Source organism: Zootoca vivipara, chromosome 9 (assembly GCF_963506605.1).
Source record: "Zootoca vivipara chromosome 9, rZooViv1.1, whole genome shotgun sequence".
NCBI classification, from domain to species: domain Eukaryota; kingdom Metazoa; phylum Chordata; class Lepidosauria; order Squamata; family Lacertidae; genus Zootoca; species Zootoca vivipara.
In genome coordinates, this window is record NC_083284.1 from 68,608,111 (window position 1) to 68,623,451 (window position 15,341).

Here is a 15,341-nt window from a genome sequence, read left to right on the forward strand (position 1 = left end):
TAGAAGGATATCATGACGTCGTCATGGCTGTGTTGCTGCAAGTGGGTACTGCAGCTAGAGGAACAGTGGCGCTCCAGCTGGGCTTTGATCCATCTCTGATAACAGGATAACCAGATTGCAAATTAGATCTTGTCCTACTCAGTTCAGTTATGTCTGTTCACTTTTATTTGTTTTAGCCATAGGCCATAACAAATGCAGAATACACAATACAACTGTCGTCCTAATCACAGGGCAGTAAGCTAGAATCTGAACAGCAACCAAGCACCATGGAAGTACAATAATAAAATGTCAGTAGTCCAGTTTCCTGTCTGCAGCATAAGCATCCAAATAACTCTGGCGAGAGCTTGTACCGCCGAGCCATAGTTGGCTACATTCTCTGTTATCTCCACATTCAGTTTCAGTTTTAATTGTTTAGCCGTGGAGTGTGACTACAACTAATAACCGCCAAAATAAATCATATTAATAGTAACATTTAAGATTGAAAAAAATCAACTGGTTTCCACTTTATCCTAGAAATGAATTTGTTTATCTGGATATCATAAATACAATCTGTATATCTCACATGTACATCCCTTTATCAAGGGGACAAATAGTATCGAAATACATTCGATTCTGCTTTGATACTGACAGGGCAAGTATAACTATTTGCCCTGTTTGCCTCCTTGTGATCAATAGCAAATAGGAATTCAGCATTTTCGCCCTGTTTGTGCATGTTAGGGAGCAATCTCTTAAATATGGGAAGCCAAATTTCATGGAAATTCATGCCAGCTTAAATTAAGCTGATGCAAAGCACACCAAATCCAAGCTCCATTTAGGCTGAGCTGGTCTAAACTTGGCAGAACGGAAACAAGCCATTACAATACAGCTTGACTCGGACTACCCTTTTTTGCTGCCAGGCATTCCACTAGGTTGTCAGGTCATGTGACTGATCATGGACTAAGGATCCAGTGGAAGCTCATGCTGCCCGCCCCACCCTGCCCCAGAACGTCTACTTTTTCGGGTTCTATGCTTGTGTAAGTTCTAGCCATCTCAGTTGATCCAGCTTGGTTCCAACCTGGGAATATCTTCAGGTAAGCCACTGTAGCCTGGCTGAGCTAGGAACCCTGCTGGCTGAGCTGAAGATACACCACATTCTAACTTGTTTATTCTGTGGGAATGTTAGGGATGTGGATTAGGATATATTATTAGATAGATCCTATCCAAGCTTGTGTTAGCAAGCTTCCAATATCAGCAGAGTGACATTCCCCTTTTGTGCGCAGCAAAGCGTGTGCGTTCAGGTTTGCTAAAACCTGTATAATATTATACTTCCTGGCAAAGTCCCCTTTGTCCCTCTTAAAAGAAATACACAACACAGTGTTTATAAAATAAGATAGAGTTTACTTACAGTTTCATCCTGAGTTAACAGCATAATCTCAGAAAGGCAGGCTTACGTAGAAAAGTTACAGATATATACATGTGGAGACTACTTGGTAAAGTAAGGCTCCATTTGGTCTCTCTCTTGGCTGCAGGCCAAGAGGGAGAACCATCCTAACTGGAGATTCTCTGGAGATGTGTTCCCATCGAAGGAGAAAAGGCTAAGAGAGAGAATGGCTGCTGGCTAGGGGCTTTTGTCCCAGCTAATCCATCTCATCTGCATATCTGGAGGAACAGGAACTTAGTCAGGTGTCGCTCCAGGTGAGTTCCTGTTAGTGGACACTCTAGGAACTGTTGTGACTTGTCTGCCCCAGTGTTCCATCCCACATATTCCAGCAGATCTAGGGATGACTTTTTCGTGTATGCTGTCAAAATTGGACAGTCCAATCAATAACAGAATATTCTCATGAGCTCACTCAGGGTATGCACTGTGTGAAGCTTCTATTTTGTAGAATCAGAGACTTTGAAGGGAGCTCTAGACTAACCCACCCAAAAGAATAAACTTGGCTGAGTATAACAAAGCAGTATTTGCTGCAGCAGCAAAAACCAGCTACAACCCTTGTGAAAAAGGGCAGAAGCTGTGCTCTTGCCATTACTAATGCTGAGCCACATCCCCAAGAAACTGGTGGATAAATTCCTGCTTGATGGGAGATGTTTGGTGAATGGTTCTCCCAGTTTCTCTGCTCACAAATGAGAACTTCAAGAGGCCATCTGTGAATAACTCTAGTTCAAGGCTGTCGTATCTTCATAGGGTGCTAAATGGCCAGGATACTTTAAAAAAAAAAAGATTTTATTGGAATTTAGAAAAAAAGGTATACAAAACTTATTAACTGTAAGGGGAAGGGCTTATAGAGAACAGCCCCCTCTCATCAGAAGCAGCCCATCTCCAAGCAGTCATGAAAGCGAAGGGGCGGGTGAGGAAAGTCAGGAGGCGGAAAGGGAGTGCCAGGCCTCTGGCAACATCCAGGAGCCCCTGCTCCACAGCCAGGAAGAGAGGGAGAGGGAAAGAGAGGAGAGGACACAGGCAGAACGCAGACCCTTCCCCCGACTCCGGAATTGAGAAGGAGGAGAAAGGGGAGGAGATTCGCTGTCCCGAGGCTTTTATGTTGGTCCAAATCGCGGAAGGGGGCAGTGCCGGGTTCTGATTCGGAATGAGAAGACATGAAACCGACAACTCACTACACTGTAAATAATGTGCACTAATAAAGACTTTTGAAAGACAAGTATGTGGAAGGTAGTAGTCACAATAATCCCTGACATTAACAAATATCTTTTTTATCAAAAGTAGAAAGTTAATGTAGATAAAAGCACAAACCACAACAAAAACAGAAACACACTGCAGCCTCTCCCCAGATACACCACCTCTCCCCAGCCAATACATCTCACTGGTCTTGCTTCACATCCTCCAGGTTTGTTGTGATGACAAGGTTCTTGTGGGCAACTTGAATTTCCTCGGCGACAGAGAAACCATTTATAGCTTTCATTGGGCACGTTTAGATGCCCAGCTAGCTTGAAAAGGAGCTTTCGCATCCTGCTGATAATCCTGCCCTCCTCAAACAGATAGAAAGTGGGCTCAGATTAATTGTCCATATCTATGCAGCTACAATACTTGAATCAGAATCAAACCTTCTGGATGACCACAGCACTAAATAGCAGCTCTTCAGGAGAAATGAAGTTGTACCTGTGGCAATCATTTACTGCAAGACCAGCTACACTGGGTGTTTTTTCTTCCCCATACGCTATTTTTAGCTCTTTTACAATAAGTGCAAAGAACTACTGACAGTCTATTAGGAGATCTGTTTCAGTTTGAGGCAAAAGCACTGTGTTATCTGCATAAATAAAATATTGATAGATAATTCCACCCCCTTCTGGCAAGCAGAGATGATCTCTGCTAAGGTCTGCCCCAATATCATTTATAGAAAAAGCCAAGAATACACAGCCTCCTTAGTTTTGCTAGAATACGATTTGTCAGAAATCTGGAGGAAGATGTTAAAATCTGAGGTTGGTATCTCTCTGACGTGTTTTTACTAGCAGCAGCAAGTGGTGGGCCAGAATTGCATTTGCCAATTCCCCCCCATAATTGTTGTCAGTCATATCCAAAGAAGCTTTTAAATTAACAAGACCTGCAGGCAAAGGAGCATTCACTAACTTAACATATTTAGGGATCCAGATGTTTGAGGACTAAGCAGCTGCCTACCGCAGAGTAAAGATAAAGGACCCCTGGACGGTTAAGTCCAGTCGAATTCGGCCATGGGGTGCGATGCTCATTTCCGTTTTAAGACTGGGTCATGTGGCCAGCAGGACTAAACCGCTTCTGGTGCAATGGGACACTGTGCCAGAAGCCAGAGCGCACGGAAATGCCATTTACCTTCCCATTGCAGTGGTACCTATTTATCTACTCGCGCTGGTATGCTTTCGAACTGCTAGGTTGGCAGGAGCTGGGACAGAGCAACGGGAGCTCATCCCACTGAGCAGATTCGAACTGCTGACCTTCTGATCGGCAAGCCCAAGAGGCTCAGTGGTTTAGATCACAGCACCAACTGCATCCCTGTTGAGTAACCAGAGCTAAATCCTGATTGTGCTTCACACAACATGTAGACACACAGAACTTGCCTTATACTGACTTGACCACTAAGCCATCAAGTTCACTCTCTCCATTGTTCCAGGCATAGGTCTCTCCTACCCCTATCTGAAGCTACTTGGGATTGAACTTGGACATTCTGTTTGCAAAGCAGTTATTCTGCTATTGAGCTGCATCCCTAGGGCCATTAAGTACTGCCCAATCCTCCATAAAGGTAAAGGTAAAGGGACCCCTGACCATTAGGTCCAGTCGTGACCGACTCTGGGGTTGCGCGCTCATCTCGCATTATTGGCCGAGGGAGCCGGCGTACAGCTTCCAGGTCATGTGGCCAGCATGACAAAGCACAGCAGCACACGGAAACGCTGTTTACCTTCCCGCTATAGCGGTTCCTATTTATCTACTTGCATTTTTATTAGCTTTCGAACTGCTAGGTTGGCAGAAGCTGGGACCAAGCAATGGGAGCTCACCCCGTCACAGGGATTCGAACTGCCGACCTTCTGATCAGCAAGCCCTAGGCTTTGTGGTTTAGCCCACAGCGCCACCTGGGTCACCTAGGGCCATTAAGTACTGCCCAATGCTCCATATATGTGTTATTACCGGTATTGTTGTTGCTTTTATTATTATTATTATTATTCCCATCTGACTGGGTTGCCCAAGCCACTCAGCGTGGTTTCCAACAATTAAAACATTAAGCACAGTAAACACCATACATTAAAAACTTCTCTATACAGGGCTGCCTTCAGATGTCTTCTAAAAGTCAGATAGTTGTTTATTTCCTTGACATCTGCTGGGAAGGCGTTCCACAGGGAGGGCGCCACTACTGAGAATGCCCTTTGCCAGGTTCCCTGTAACTTCACTGCTCGCCAGAAGGCCCTCGGTGCTGGATCTGAGTGTCTGGGAAAATAAGAATGATGGGGTTGGAGATGCTCAAGTTTACTTAACAAATATCTGGCATAAAATTGAACCAAGTTGTCACTCGTAGGCCTGCTATTGGAAAGTTTACTACTGCCGCTCATATAAACAATGGCATTTGTGTTCCATGCAGGGAAAAGCAACTTTCTAAACTGATTGAATCAAGGCACTGACCATAAGAGGTGGATCCCATCAGACTAGACTACATTAAAAAACTTCACAAGGAATACCGTCCTTACCTGGAAACGTATCATTAGTCAGTTACAAAATTAGATTCTCTACTGCCTTAATAGTAACTGTGGGACCATGATTAATTTCCAGTTTGTCATTAGTGCTCTGACCTTCTGAGCTGATTACCTTGTTAAAGACTTCATACAAGTTTTGCTCCTGAACACTATTAGTTACGTTTATCAGCATATGATTATTAGAGAATAAGCATGAGGGCAGTTGTTCATTCATTCCAAAACTAAATGCTGTAGTTCAACTTGGTGGTTAAATTCTATATAAGTTATTTAAAAACTTGCATCCTTCCCAATAATCATTTGTATTCCCTGTTCAGACCAATCCACACTTGGACTGCATGTTCAGAAAAATGTTGGAAATTAAACAAAGGGTCTGCTGGTTTCTCTTTAAGGTTTCCAGACTCAAAAGAGAGCAGGGCAATTAAAGGCACAGAAGTCCTGTCCTCTATTGAGTCTGGCAACCCTATCCATGGAAACCTCCAAGAACTTCCCATGGTTTCCCAGTGATCTCTCAACCAAACACCAAACAGGTCCACAGCTGCTTACTTTCAACAATCCTTACACCATCAGGTGTTCCCAGACTTCACCAAATGATATCCACTGTATATGAAGGGTGGAAAAAACTGCTGTTGTGGATGTTGGTTTTTTGCTGTGCTGCTCATTTTTAAAAACATCTTACCTGAGTTAATGGATAGATCTCAAGTTAATGGGATGTGGGTGGCGCTGTGGTCCAAACCACTGAACCTCTTGGACTCGCCGATGAGAAGGTCGGTGGTTTGAATCCCCACGACGCCAACCTAGTAGTTTGAAAGCACCCCCCCCCCCAAAAAGTGCAAGTAGATAAATAGGTATCGCTGCGGTCGGAAGGTAAATGGCATTTCCATGCACTCTGCTTTCCATCACGGTGTTCCATTGCGCCAGAAGCAGTTTAGTCATGCTAGCCACATGACCTGGAAAGCTGTCTGTGGACAAACGGTGGCACCCTCAACCTGAAAGCGAGATGAGCGCCGCAACCCCAGGGGTCCTTTACCTTTTCCTTTTCTCAAGTTAATGCAGACAAGAAGAAAAGGTGACATCCTTTGAGGCCAATTATGTTTTTTGCCTCTTGGCTTCTTGTATCCCAGTTTGCACCGTGCAATATTTAACATCAAGTTTGATTAATACAATTAACACTTGAAGCGGGGGACCTTTAACTCAAGAGAAAGCAGGACGCTTTCGAAATTGTCAGCTGCATTCACCGGATGAATCCCTGTTATTGTCTCCTTACCCCCATCTCTGAGTTCAGTTGGGCTGCTGGAGCAAGAAGTCAGAGCAAGTTCACCAGGAATGGGCAGACTGCCAAAGGAACAGAGCTCTGTCCAGCAGGACCAATAGACCTAGCACAATTTATGAAAGCAATTTGTTGTTTCAGCACCAAAATCTCTGGAAGACTCGGGCATAGGACACCTGTAGTTCACAGACAGATGCTGGGAAATGTGGAAGTTGCTAAGCAAGTAAAAAAGTTAAAAGGTGACAGTGACAAGGAAGCGTGATGATGACTAAGCCTCTGGAACGGTGTTTCCGGCTGATAGCTGAGGCACACGTTTTCTGAATTAAAATTAGAGAAACGCTTCACTCTTTCATACCCCCAATAAGTTTACTTTTTGAGTGCATAACAGAGAGAATTACCTACCTGCAGTACTGCTTATCCTAAATGTTTCTGCGTGTCCTTGTGCCAGGCATGTTTGTTGGCTGGAAGGTGGAAAACTCAGAGCAGTGATGTAGGCAGTGATGCAATGGGTAGCCTCTAATGTTCTAATCCCATCTCATGCCCAGGCGCAGCAGAATTAGGAACATAGAAAACAGCCTCATGGCAAATAAATGACTCATTTGGCTCCAAATAATTTTTTCTATTTTGCTGGAAGCCGCCCAGAGTGGCTGGAGAAACCCAAGCAGATGGGTGGGGTATAAGCAATAAAAATTATTATTATTATTTATAAACAATACACGGACAAGCAAAGGTTATCTAGGGTTTCAGGTAGACATCTTTCTCAATGCAAGCTGGGGAAGCCGAGGACTGAACTCGGAGCCTTTCTGGCAAGGCCAGAGCAGTGAATCAAGCACAAGTGGGTACTTTGGGCTCAAAGTCACACAAGCCTTTCAATTATTTAATATATTTATTTCTCCTGGTACGCTACGGTCCTCCCTTGGTAAATGACTGAGCCCTGGAACACTGCTCTAGAAACCTGAAGGGACGTGAGCTGAACAGGATTTTAGGGAAGAATCGCTGGGGCAACAAAGCACACTTCCCTTAAATGAGAAATCAAGGGACTCCCCCTCCCCCAGCCCCACCGGAGTCTCGCCTTTGATATATGAATACGACTCCCCAGCTCCAGCTCCCTTGTGTCTCTTGTAGCTCTTGATAATTTAAGATTATTTTTATAATGTGCTTGGCTGCTGCATGCAAATCACATCGCCTTGCCCAGAATTGCATTATACAACACAGCAAGGACCATCTGAACTGAATAAAGACGCAGCATTAAATCAGGTACTTAATCGCTCATTTTGCTTTGATTTACTGAATCTATTGTCTTCCGGTTTTATGTTACAGGGAAAAACCCCAGCCCAGCCCCAAGAAGAAGAAGAAGAAAACATAGCAAGAAACAACTTGATATGACAGGCCCCAATATGCAGTGTCAGATTAGGAAACAATATATTAAGATCCTAGTGGTTACGGAAAATCAATACAGACATGCTTATTCAAGTGACTAGTAATGTCACAGGGGCCATTAAAAGGGCAATTGAGGATTGACCCACAAATATGCTACCTAGAGGGTTAGTTGCTGTTTTTGTGTTATTAACATGGATGAAAATTACAATACTCCACTTGTGGCTTTGTGGAATTGAATGTCAGCCTGGAAACAGACAATAGCTTTTTCAGAGTATTGAAACTATGACAGCCATCATTGTCCATGGCATGCATGGCACTGCACAAAAACCTGCACAAAATCTGTGGAAATGTTCAGGGATGCAGGAGAGCATATATTGTTTGATTATATCCTTTCCAACTTGTGTTAACAAGTTCTACAATTTAGCAGAGTAACACCCCCCCCCTTTTAAACTTGCACAGTGGATGTGTTTGCTCAGGCTTGCTAAAGCAAAAGATAGACACGGCAGAGTTTTCTATAAAAGTATTAAAAAAGAGTTTACTCACTCATTCTGTTCACAGATGGATCCCAGAAGGCAGGCTTAAGTTGCAAAAGTAATATACACCTGGAAACTATCACATAAGGAGACAGTCCCTTTGTCCTCTCTTGGCTGGAAGCTGGAAGCCAAGAGAGCATCTTAGGCTAAGCAGATGTTGCTTCTTCAGCAAATGTGGTCAGAGAGAGAGATGGCGGCCTCCACTGAGCTATCTTGTTACCTGCACAGGTGAGGCCATGCCTGGTCACATGTAGAGGAAGTCTGCCCCAGCCTAAGAGGAAACAGGAAGCTCTGACATCCCCTTTTAATGTCCACTCTAGGGATGTTGTACTTGACTGCTCTGTGTCTCACATCCCACAAAATCATCTGACCAGAGACAACAGCTGGACAAAATGCACAAGTGTGTATGCCAGAGGAGACAATGCTTTCATCATGCCACCTCCCACTTTTGAGCGTCATGCTGTCAATCACATGTTCACATAATAAAGGTGATCTAGGGATGATGGAGGAGGGTTTTTGTGTGTGTGTGAATGCTCAGATGACCAGTCAGATACAATGAGTTTTCATTGTCTTTATTTATTTCCTGTATTTGTAGGGCACTTTTCAGGATCGTCCCTCTTTCCCTTCCTAGGATGGGTCTCTGCAGCCAAAACATCAGACATTGGGAGCAATTGATATGCAAGGTCCAAATAACATGTTTAACCAATATTTTCCCCGCCCAGCACACCATCATGTATCTATGCATGGGTGACAACCATTTTGCATGGGGGTTCCATTCCTGGACCCCACAAGTGTCAGTGGAGCATGCATAGGCCTGCCATGTTCTGCCCTCTTTTGGGTCCAAAAGGACCCATGTGTTAGCAGTTGCATGTCAATTGGAAGTGTGCAAAATGATCACCGCATGTACTAACTGTTCAGGATAACACTTCATGAATCTGATGAAGTGGACTGTAGTGCCCAAAAGCCTATGCCATGGGTTGGCAAACAAAGGCCCGGAGGCCAGATCCGGCCCAATTGCCTTCTAAATCCGGCCCGCAGATGGTCTGGGAATCAGCGTATTTTTACATGAGTAGAATATGTCCTTTTATTTAAAATGCACCTCTGGGTTATTTGTGGGGCCTGTCTGGTGTTTTTACATGAGTAGAATGTGTGCTTTTCTTTAAAATGCATCTCTGGGTTATTTGTGGGGCATAGGAATTAGTTCATTTTATTTTTTTCCAAAATATAGTCCAGCCCCCCACAAGGTCTGAGGGACAGTGGACCGGCCCCTTGCTGGAAAGGTTTGCTGACCACTCGCCTATGCCATAATAAATGTGTTATTCTTGAAGGTGCTGCAAGATTCTATGTTTTTGGAAACAAGGCTACCCCTTGGGAGGTTTAACCATTGGAGTTTTGTCCATCTCCATTATCAGTAGTGGGTAGTGGAGTGGAATGATGCTACTCACTTGACCTCTGGCCAGCCGTACCGAAAGTACAGCATGGTGCAAATGCATCAGCAGATCCAATCTGGCACTCCTACTGATGAGTTTGCCCTGTGCCAACCTCCTTGCCACCTTCCCCCTCCCACTCTACCTCCTGGTAAGCAGCACCAACACTACTGAATGGAGGCACCTTGCTGATAGAACATTTCCTCCAACTGCTTGGTAAAGATATCCAAATTGGCATCTACTGACTTTTTACCTAATATACCACCTAAAATGAAGCTCTGTTGTGATTTTAAAGGGGGAATGTGTTCAGTTTTAAATCAATGGGCTATGACTGCATAACTGAAAAGAATATTGTAATACCCCAGCTTTCCACTTCTAGTGTGGGTTTATGGCAAAATTGCCATGACCATGTTTTTGTAGGCTTTTAAAAATAGTTAAGGAATCTTTCACTCTTCATATCAAGGTGTGTGTGTGTGTGTGTGTGTGTGTGTGTGTGTGTGTGTGTGTGCATATGTGCTGTAGGAATTACTGCCTGCATAAATTTCAATTTTGCTCTCTCAAGCAGCATTTATATACTCTGTCATTTTTATATCATGTAATAAACCAAGCTTTCTTTATTCCTCTGTGTAAGAGCTTTCCGTGGGCATAGGGTTAAGGGTAAAATATAATCATAGACAAGCATGTGCTACAATTCCAGCAGAAGTTCCTAAAACTCTCAGCAGTGTGTTTCTCAACATACATGAGTGCTGGTTGTGCACATGTAAATCCAGGTGCACACTTGTAAAACTCCTTTTGCTAACATAATGTCCTCCTAGTTTCTATTGGTTCCTGTTTTCCACCTACTAGGAAACCCTTGTATTTCACTTAAGGATGGAAACAGACATTGGTAACAGCCAATTCATTTGTCTCCAAGATGGCGACTCAGCTACTGTTATGTTTCCTGATCTCAACGGGTGTTGGTACAACCTGATACCTACATAGCACCTGAACAGCCAAATTTGAATGTTTGTGACCCTCCCACCCACAATTATATTTAGGGCTCCTGCTAGTGAAACAAGGCTTCCCTCCTTCTCCTGTGCCTCCTCCAAATCTGCTCTGGAAACTCTGGCAACCAACCTCACATCAGAGCAGTGCACTGAGAGAGGAAAAGGGGGACAAGCAGATGTTGTTGTGCTGGTGGAAAGTTCAGAAGAGTGTGATGTTCAACTCCTCCCCATGACCTCAACATTAAAGGTAAAGGGACCCCTGACCATTAGGTCCAGTCGTGACCGACTCTGGGGTTGCGCGCTCATCTCGCATTATTGGCCGAGGGAGCCGGCGTATAGCTTCCAGGTCATGTGGCCAACATGACAAAGCCGCTTCTGGCAAACCAGAGCAGCACATGGAAACACCGTTTACCTTCCCGCTGTAGCGGTTCCTATTTATCTACTTGCATTTTGACGTGCTTTCAAACTGCTAGGTTGGCAGGAGCTGGGACCAAGCAACGGGAGCTCACCCCGTCACAGGGATTCAAACCGCCGACCTTCTGACCAGCAAGCCCTAGGCTCAGTGGTTTAACCACAGCGCCACCTGGGTCCCTTGTTTTTTCACTCCATCCTGCCCATCACCTCTTGTTCTGTTTACCAACTAATCTGATAAAGAGTTCTGGAAAACTCGAAATCTCACACACTAGATTCGTGGTATTTTGGTTTGCTTAATACAGGAGTTGTTAAGAAACCAGAAGCATTCCTCCTAGGAATTTTAGACCAAGATGTAAAGAAAGAAAATGGGAAATTATTTATGTATGCAACAACAGCAGCAAGAATTATATTAGCACAAACTTGGAAGACAGAAGAAATACCAATGAAAGAACAATGGCAAGGGAAAGTTATGGAATATGCAGAACTGCCAGAACTAGCAGATAAACTACATGAAAAGGACAACAAAGACTTTAAATGAGAATGGGAACCATTTACAACATATATGAAGAGGCAACATAAAGAAATGGACTCATTGGCAGGGTTTGAGTAAACAATCACAACTGTATACAACAAAAAACAAGACTATTGGAAAATTTTTGAGGAAACAATACACAGGGTGATCAATATGGAAATAGAACAAAACGGGAGTATGAGGGAAGTCCAGGGGAGGAGGGTGGAAATATGAAAAATTGTTAAAGATATATTGTTAGAAGAAGTATACATGAAAAAAAACAATAAATATTTTTTTAATAATAATAATAATAATACAGGCGTTGCTCTACTTTGGAACTTGTAAATGTGTCATCACAAGGACCCTCTTCTTTAATTGGTAGGCTATTCTGCTTATGCAGAATGACAAACCTAGACAGCATCTTAAAAAGCAGAGACATCACCTTGCCTACAAAGGTCCGTATAGTTAAAGCTATGGTTTTCCCAGTAGTGATGTAGGGAAGTGAGAGCTGGACCATAAAGAAGGCTGGCGATCATTGGAGAATTGATGCTTTTGAATTATGGTGCTGGAGGAGACTCTTGAGAGTCCCATGGACTGCAAGAAGATCAAACCTATCCATTCTGAAGGAAATCAGCCCTGAGTGCTCACTGGAATGACAGATCGTGAAGCTGAGGCTCCAATACTTTGGCCACCTCATGAGAAGAGAAGAATCCTTGGAAAAGACCCTGATGTTGGGAAAGATGGAGGGCACTAGGAGAAGGGGACAACAGAGGACGAGATGGTTGGACAGTGTTCTCGAAGCTACAAACATGAGTTTGACCAAACTGCGGGAGGCAGTGCAAGACAGGAGTGCCTGGCGTGCTATGGTCCATGGGGTCATGAAGAGTCGGACACGACTAAACGACTAAACAACATTCTGCTTATGCAATACAGTGGTACCTCGACTCGACAACTGAATTTTTCGACTTATGAATGGGGCAAATGGCCACACGCTTACGAATTTCTCAACATCCGAACAGAAACTGCAGCGGTTTTAGATAGGTTTTTTTTTTTACTTACGAATTTTTAGATGGGGTTGCTTCAAATTACGAATTTTTCCGTTTCCAATGCATTCTTATGGGAAATCGCGTTTCCAATGGCATTTTTCGACTAATGAATTTTTCGACCTACCAAGGTGCCTTCGGAACGGATTAAATTCGTAAGTCGAGGCACCACTGTATTATGAAATTAAATTATGTCCAAATTCTTGAAACTACTGGGCTCAATCCAAGCAAAGTCAAATGCTTTCAATGAAAAAGATGGGAAAAAGGTGTAACCCTATGTCTACTTACCTAAGTGAGCCCTGTTGTTCTCGGTGGGGCTTTTTTTCTGTGTAGGCATGCACAGGCCTGATTGAAATCAAGGGACCTGAATTGTGCCTAACCTTGGCTAGATTGAGCCCAAGTGTCTGTGGTTTAATAAAGGTGAGGGGGGGGAATCAAAAAACAGAAATCCTTTGGGATTTAATTTTTACTGTGTTTGGCAAACATGAAGGAATAAGAGCATTTTCTTTGCATCATGTTATTAATCATATTAAAAATTATGCTGTCCCCAAATTAAACTGCAGCACCACTTATTAAATTCCAGGGACTGTGAGATACATGGAATTATTGCTTCAGTGGTTTCAGTTCAAAATTATTTCCCAAACCTTATGTTAATTAAATTAAGTACTTAAATTAACTGATGTTCAAGTGATCGTTTGTGTATGCTGTGGGTGGAAAGCCAAGGTTCAGTGCTGTGTTTGCTCTAACTTGCAGTAATGTCATCTTGGTAAAATGGGGGAAAGCAACCCTTGCTAGTGTAATGAAAAACTTGGAGATCACCATGTTAAACTGTGCCTATTTTAAATTTCTGTTTGTGCAAATTAAAATTCTGGGAGGTTTCTTAATTATACTAAAATTCATTATTATATTTTACATGAATGTAACATAATTCCCCCCCTTTTACCTGTATTTTGAACACTACCAATTTACACCTGTCTCTTTACGGGAAACAGGTGGCGCTGTGGTCTAAACCACAGAGCCTAGGGCTTGCCGATCGGAAGGTCGGCGGTTTGAATCCCCGCGACGGGGTGAGCTCCCGTTGTTCTGTCCCAGCACCTGCCAACCTAGCAGTTTGAAAGCACGTCAAAGTGCAAGTAGATAAATGTGTACTGCTCCGGCGGGAAGGTAAAGGGCATTTACGTGTGCTGCTCTGCTTTCACCAGAAACAGCTTAGTCATGCTGGCCACATGACCCGGAAAACCTGTCTGCGGACAAAGGTCAGCTCTCTTGGCCTGTAAAGCGAGATGAGCGCCACCACCCCAGAGTGGTTCACGGCTGGACAGGGAACAACTGGAGATTCCAACTCCTGTTGGCCATTTTGGGAGGGGCTGACGTAAACTAGAGTCCAGCAACATCTGGGAGGACATGGATTCCCCATCCCTGATTTAAATAATCATGGGGCTTTAAGTTTGGTCGTAGTCCTGAGGATCTATTGTTAGGGGTTGCTATATCAGAACCACTGTACTGAAACAAACTACCAGCATATTTAGACAGCATATGACCTCATTTGTCTTTGCACCAGGCAAGCCAATTACTGGCAATAAACAAACCAGGCCCAAAAACGTTTCTCTCCATTCCTAATGATCAAATTTCCCATCTACACTTAATCCCAGAGTTGTCCTTCATTTATGAAAACAACAAATAAAGTTTATTGTGAGGACCAAGCCTTTACACAACATTTATGAAAACGTAGAACCTTCAGCAGAGAGATGTCTCTCAGCCCGTGGAATTGATTCCCCTGTGCGATGTCTTCTAGCCTCAGGATTCTCATTCTACCCGACAGCTAAGAAGAAGTTAGTAGAGTGTTCTGCAATGTCTTTGAAATGTGGCAGACCTTGGGTTTTCAAATTCCAGTGGCACCCTGTGCTGCGCTAAAATTTGGCATCTCCCACCCCCCCTCCATTCTACACAGGGCCGCCTTAAGCGCCCCTGGTGCCGTGGAGCGACGGATCCCTCCAGCGCCCCCACCCCGTTTCCCAGCATAGTAGGCGGGCAGGCGCAGCGCGGCTGCCACAGGCGCTGCTGCGCGGCGGGTGGGCAGGCACAGCGTGGTTGCCATGGGCGCAGCTGCGCGGAGAACTGATGGACCGGCCAGCCAGCGAGCGGGCGCAGCTCGCGGCGCCCTCCTGGCGGGCCGGCGCCGTGGTGCCCTGTGCCACCCAGCCTGGCCATAGGGCCAGCCCTGATTCTACATCATTGTTCCAGCACCCCGTGTGGTGCTGGTGCCCAGTGCAGCCAAATGTAAATATAAAACAGAAAAAGGTGTCCTTGCGCCACCTCATTGTCAGAAGTGCATGCAGGAGCCAGGCCCCGTGACTGGTAGGGCCTTGTAGGACTGGGGCCTTCCTGAGTTTGGCCTGGAAGGGCAAGGCCCAGTTGCACAGGTGAGGCTTGACAGAAGACTCATAGCACCTGGTGGGCAAGGGTCGGGAGGGGTATATAAGACCAGCATTTCCCTCTGCCTCTTTGCCACAGCAACATGCTACCTGCCTAGCTGTGCTTCAGCTTCCTGACTCCTGGTATCCTGACTCTCGGAGCCTTGACTTCCTGACTCCTGGTTTCCTGACCCTCAGACTCTTGGCTTCCTGAC